We start from the raw sequence: 5393 nt of genomic DNA, 5'->3' as shown, positions 1-5393 counted from the left end.
TTAATTAGAGTCATGAAATCATCAAATTTGTTACTGTGTTGTTAAAACACCAGTATAATATATCCCGTTGTAGAGTGTATTTTTAAATGCTTTTACCCCACATTCTCTGCAGTTGTAAAATAAAAAAAATTTTCTCATGCAGATCTACAGTTGTTCAATATTGTCCTTAACTCTTGATTAATCTTGCAGTTATATATTTTAAAACCATGATTATATGTTTTCAACAACTGTTCTGAATGATTATTAAGTTAATGCTTATTTTTAAAAGAAATATTCTAACATTTTAGTACTTATTGTACTTAGAGCCAGTGTACAATGGAAGTTGTTATTGTTTGGTGTCATTAAGTGAGTTCTAAATCATAGTGACCCTGTGTACCACAGGAAGAAACACTGGCCTGTACTATACCATCTTCATAATTGTTCGTATATTTGAGCCCGTTGTTTGCCTTTGTCAATCTAAAACGTTTTCTTCTTGTTTGCTGCCCCTCTACTTTACCAAGCACCAGTTTTAATGTGATGTTACTATTGTATTTACCTCCAGTTTTCAAATACACAAACACACTAAGGTTTTACGTATATGAATAAGAACATATATTCAAAAGGACAATAAAGTCAGACCTGTCATATGAATTCTGGACTCATAGAACCATAGAGAGCAGAGTAAAAGCTCCTTAGGCTTTTGTGTTTTTCCATTTTATAGAACGTACTGTTTCATCTTTACCATAGCAGGTACTGTCCTTATAAACAATAGTCCAAAACTAGACCGATGATGTAGTAGTTTATTTTCTCAGTCTCAGACATGCATAAGCACCACATGGAAGTTAGAGTGTACTTCAGTATCTTAAGAGATGAAAAAAATATTCAGTTTGGACAACAGAAAAGGGGTGAAGGGAGATGACGGACAGGGCAAGGTATGACAAAATAATAATTTATAAATTATTGAGGGTTCATGAGGGAAGGGGGAGTGGAGAGGGAGGGGGAAAAAAAAGAAGACCTGATGCATAGGGCTTAAGTGGAGAGCAAATGCTTTGAAAATGATGAGGGCAAAGAATGTACAGATGTGCTTTACAAAATTGATGTATGGATTGTGATAAGAGTTGTATGAGTCCCTAATAAAATGTTTAAAAAGAAAAAAAGAAAATATTCAGTTTGTTTTGTGTAACATTAAAATTGTGTTGCGATGGTAGAAGTATATTGCTTATTCTTTTACGTGGCCCTGAGCACACCTTGTACCATGTGGATATTCAGTGTCACATAGGGAAGTTGGTGCCTTTAGCTCAGTCAGTTCTGTCTATGAGGTATGTGACTTTGATCATACATCTGATAATAATCTAAACGTTTGTCAGGATAAGAATCTGGGTGTTTGCGGGTTTTTTCCCCACTAAGACCTCCACATTTTATTATTTCCAATTCATCGCAATCCCTTCCTGTATGGTCAGTGTAATGAAGAACAAACTTTCAAATAATGTTGGTGGGAATGATGTCATATTAATCTCTGCCATATCAAGTAAGATTCTTATTTTCCTGAATGTCTATGCAGCTTAATGAAGCCTTAACTCCTGCCTGTTTTTTCACTTATGTGTTTCCGGATCACACCCATGACTACTCTCCTCCCTTTCCGGGTCACGCTGAGACGGGCCGGAAGTGGCGGTGTCCTAGCCGGAAGTGAGTGTCATACCGTGGGTCCTACTTGCTCTGCCTGGTGTGTGGTGCCAGAGAAGCGCCTGCAACCTGAGCACTGTGTAGTCTGCGCGCCCAGGTGAGGGGACGCGCGGTGACCAGTTTGGGGTGACCCTGGTGCACACAGCAGCCTGGCTGCGTGCAAGCGCCCTGCTTCCCCCTCCCCCGCTCCGTCAGCGCCCCTCGCGTGGTGAGATGTGGGAGGGTGTCCCAGGGGCTGCTTCCATCCCCCAGTTTTGGGATTGGTTGGGGTTCCTAGGGAGAATTCCTGTTGGAGAAAGTAGGATCCCAGACTGGGGCTTTGGGCGTCGGGGTTCCGGATTCATTGCGGGAACTTTGCGTGTCTCCCCCGCTCCATGGTTTCCTTTCACACAGCGGTGGCTCCTCCCTGAAACTCCTAGAACGTCTTCCGCTCACAGGTGAGCCCCGGGTCTGTGGCTTCTCTCACCACGAAGTGACTGCTGTTCAGGAAGCGAGTGGCTGCAGCTGGAGCACAAAACGTTAGGGCTTCCTCCGGAGGTTTGCCCAGTCTGCTCCCCTGGGCGGTGCCTTCTCTGGGAGCGGGGAAGGGGAGGGGGAGGGGTGCACCCGGTAGTCCAGAAACGCCCTAGCTCATTCTTGACAGCTTGTAGGGCGGCAGCGGGGAGCGCGCTCAGCCATGAGGGTGTTGAAGTGATAATCCAGCGCACCCACCGAGCATTGAGGTGTGATTGGCATTCCCAGGTTGTGGGGTAAGTCCAGGACTGGGACCTCAAGGGAGGTGACCCAGGTTGGTGGCTACCAGTCAACCGTATGGCAGGTGGCAAGTAAAAGGAGAAAGAGACCGGCCCAGCTGTACAAAGATGGGGTTCGGTGAGCAGGAACTCAACCAAAAAGAGGGCCAGTCTTTCTTTGGGAAGGCATATAAGTCTCCAAAGAAGGGCAAGACCCTTCAAGTACGGAAGACCCCCCGTTCCCACATACACTCTTAAAAAATTTTGCAGGTTATTTAATTTTTAAAAAACCCTGTTTGTGTTTAACAGAAAAAAGCTGGAGGAAAGCTTCTTAGTGGAGGACAGACAGCTGGAGGAAAGGTTTCTTTAAGAGGGACAGGAGGAAATTGCCACCAGTAATTGTTTTTCATGCAGAGAAAGTAGCCAGTAAAAGACATCCAGGCAATTGAACTGGATCCATTATTTCTGCAAATCTGTTAGTGTGGGGGAGTGTGGGAGCTGCTCCTGCCTATTGCCCAAAGGGATATTTCTGTTTCTGCTGCCTCTGAAGAAGTAGCTTGTCCGATGTTTAGATTTATGCCGACTCCATTTTAACTGTGTATTCCCACCTGGAGTCATTTTATCCCTGCTCTAATGAAAATTCCGAGTGTGTTGCTTGGTTTGTAGGGTACTTTTGGTTTGGTTTTGGTTTTGAGTAAGCGCTTTTAGGAAAATTTCCAGCTTTACCGAAGCCATGAGCTAGATCCGGGAGTTGAAGGAGGCTGTAGAGTTGCTCAAGGAGACCATCCAGGTGGGGTGTGGCTCTGCTAGTGAGGGACTGAGGGGCTGGCCTGGTGCTCCACACCACTCCTTGAACACATGCTGGCATGACAAGAGGCAGCGCTCCCATGAAAACTCACTGGCAGCTATTCTGACCCAGCGACCCTATGGATAGGGTAGAACTGCCTGTGGGGGTTTCCCAGACTGTAACTCTACACAGGAGTAGGAAGCCTCTTTTTCCAGCCAGTAGTTTCCAGCTGATGGCTTTGTGGTTAGAAGTACAGCATGTAACCCACCAGACACCGGGACACCTGATCTCTACTGTAGTCTTAATTCTCCACCCAATCTAGCTCTTCTAGGAAAGCTCATCCCCAAGCCACATGGGACTTCCTACAGTCCCCTGGCCAGGGGGAAGTTCTGTTCAAGTCCTTGCCTGAGTTTGGAGGGTGATTCATTTGCAGAGAACAGCTCTTGTTCATTCCGTGAAGGTTCACACTGTACTTTCTAGATCCCAGCTCCTGTGCAGAGGCAAAAGCCCACCAGCATGTCTGTGTAGGCTGATAGGCCCTACCGTCAGAATTGAGATCAAATTCTAGTGCTTCTATTCATTAGCTGATTTCCTTGGGAAAGTATTTGAGCCTCTAGTGGTTCGTCTCTGAAGCGGGCCAGATATTTGTGGGTTAAGCGACTCAGTGCAGGTCTGGCATGCCGTCAGTGGCTGCTGATATGATCCGTGCTGCAGAGACATGCACACACATCCTAATGATGCTGGACCACGTGGAAAGGAGGCCACGGGACACTTACAGCTGAGGATGAAAGTCCAGGAACATTGCTGGGGCCTGTCCTCCCTTTCAAGTGCCTCAGGGACACAGGCATTTGAAAGGACATGAAAAAAGAGCTGGACACAGGCCAGCCAGGTCCTGGTGCTAACTAGCCTCCCAGAACTCATCCTCCTTCTTGATGAGCACAGGGAACCTTTGGCGGGAGTTGAGCAGAGCAGTGACATGACCATGGCAGCATGATGTATATCACTGGGGCTTCAGTGTGGAGCCTGGTGCAGGTATTTGGAGAAAGGGTGCAGGTGTGGCTGCAGGGAGAGCAGGTAAGAGGTTGGGATAGTTCAGAAAGGAGGTGTGGCTGTGACATAGGGATTGTGGTGGGGGCTGACGGGAAATATCGGAGCTATTTTGCGTTGGGGGCAGATGATAGAGGGGGGTGGCTGGCAGGATTTGGTAGCATACAGGGTCAAGAAATAAAGCCGACTCTTAGCTTTGTGATGTAGGCAAAGCTTGGGGACCTGGATGAGGATCAGGAGGCAGGATGTGGGCATCTATGCAGGCATTTGCATTCCGTACCTGAGTCAGGACCCCAGGAATAACTTGCTACGTTGACTGGCAGTTACTGAACTGGCTGGGTCTTTTCCCTCTGTGTTGCAGCAAGGTCCAACCTGATAAGCTCTCCCGAGATGTCCAAGCAGCCAGACTACAACCCGGGGAACATTGAGAATAAAGCAGAACCCGCTGTAGACCTGCTTCTCAATTACCTGCAAGGTGAGGCTGGTTGCAAGGGGGTGTGGGGTGTCGGGGCAGGGGAGTGGGTCGGAGTTCTGCTGGCTCCTGAACAACTACAGGTGTTGACAGCTGTGCCTTGAGTGAGTATGGGACCTGGGGGACACCACTCACCCCAGTGGACCATGTCATTCCAGCTTTCAAGAAGGCCCTGGACCTGGTCATGCAGGTGCAAAAGCAGACCAACAAAGGAACCAGAAGCAAGAAAAAGCCCCAGTGATGACTCTAACAAATCTGCTAAGAATGGAAGTTTCCCACAAACTTTTTGAAGCCCCCTTGTATCTATCTCACAACTTTTGCCTGTTCAGTTATTTACAGGTTTAAGCCTTATTAACAGCTATTATAAAAATCTGTTTGAAAGCTAACATTCCATGATCCTTGTCATTTTCCCATCACCTCTACCCTCCACCCCCCACTTTCTGCAACTGACCCTGTTAACCACCAGTAACCTTTGACATGTCACTCGGGGGAAGTTCTGTTCCAGTCCCTGCCTGAGTGTGGAGGGTGGTTCCTGTGCAGAGACCTGCTCTTGTTCATTCCGTGAAGGTTCACACTGTCCTTTCTAGATCCAGCTCCTGTGTAGACACAAAAGCCCTCCAGCATGTCTGTGTAGGCTGATAGGCCCTACCATCCGAATTGAAATCAAATTCTAGTTTTTCTATTCATTAGCTGA

At 47.1% G+C, this 5393-nt stretch overlaps 1 long non-coding RNA gene across 1 annotated transcript; it reads left to right on the top strand.

Moving 5' to 3' along the window:
- The first annotated feature begins 1641 nt into the window (after positions 1-1641).
- LOC142427396 (uncharacterized) lies at positions 1642-5085 on the top strand. The gene is made up of 3 exons (XR_012780039.1): positions 1642-1759; positions 4589-4702; positions 4858-5085. It is a non-coding gene; the product is annotated as an uncharacterized LOC142427396 (long non-coding RNA).
- Positions 5086-5393: the final 308 nt, after the last annotated feature.

This window comes from Tenrec ecaudatus, chromosome 15, assembly GCF_050624435.1.
Source record: "Tenrec ecaudatus isolate mTenEca1 chromosome 15, mTenEca1.hap1, whole genome shotgun sequence".
Lineage (NCBI taxonomy): Eukaryota > Metazoa > Chordata > Mammalia > Afrosoricida > Tenrecidae > Tenrec > Tenrec ecaudatus.
This window is presented reverse-complemented; position numbering and strand designations above follow the sequence as displayed.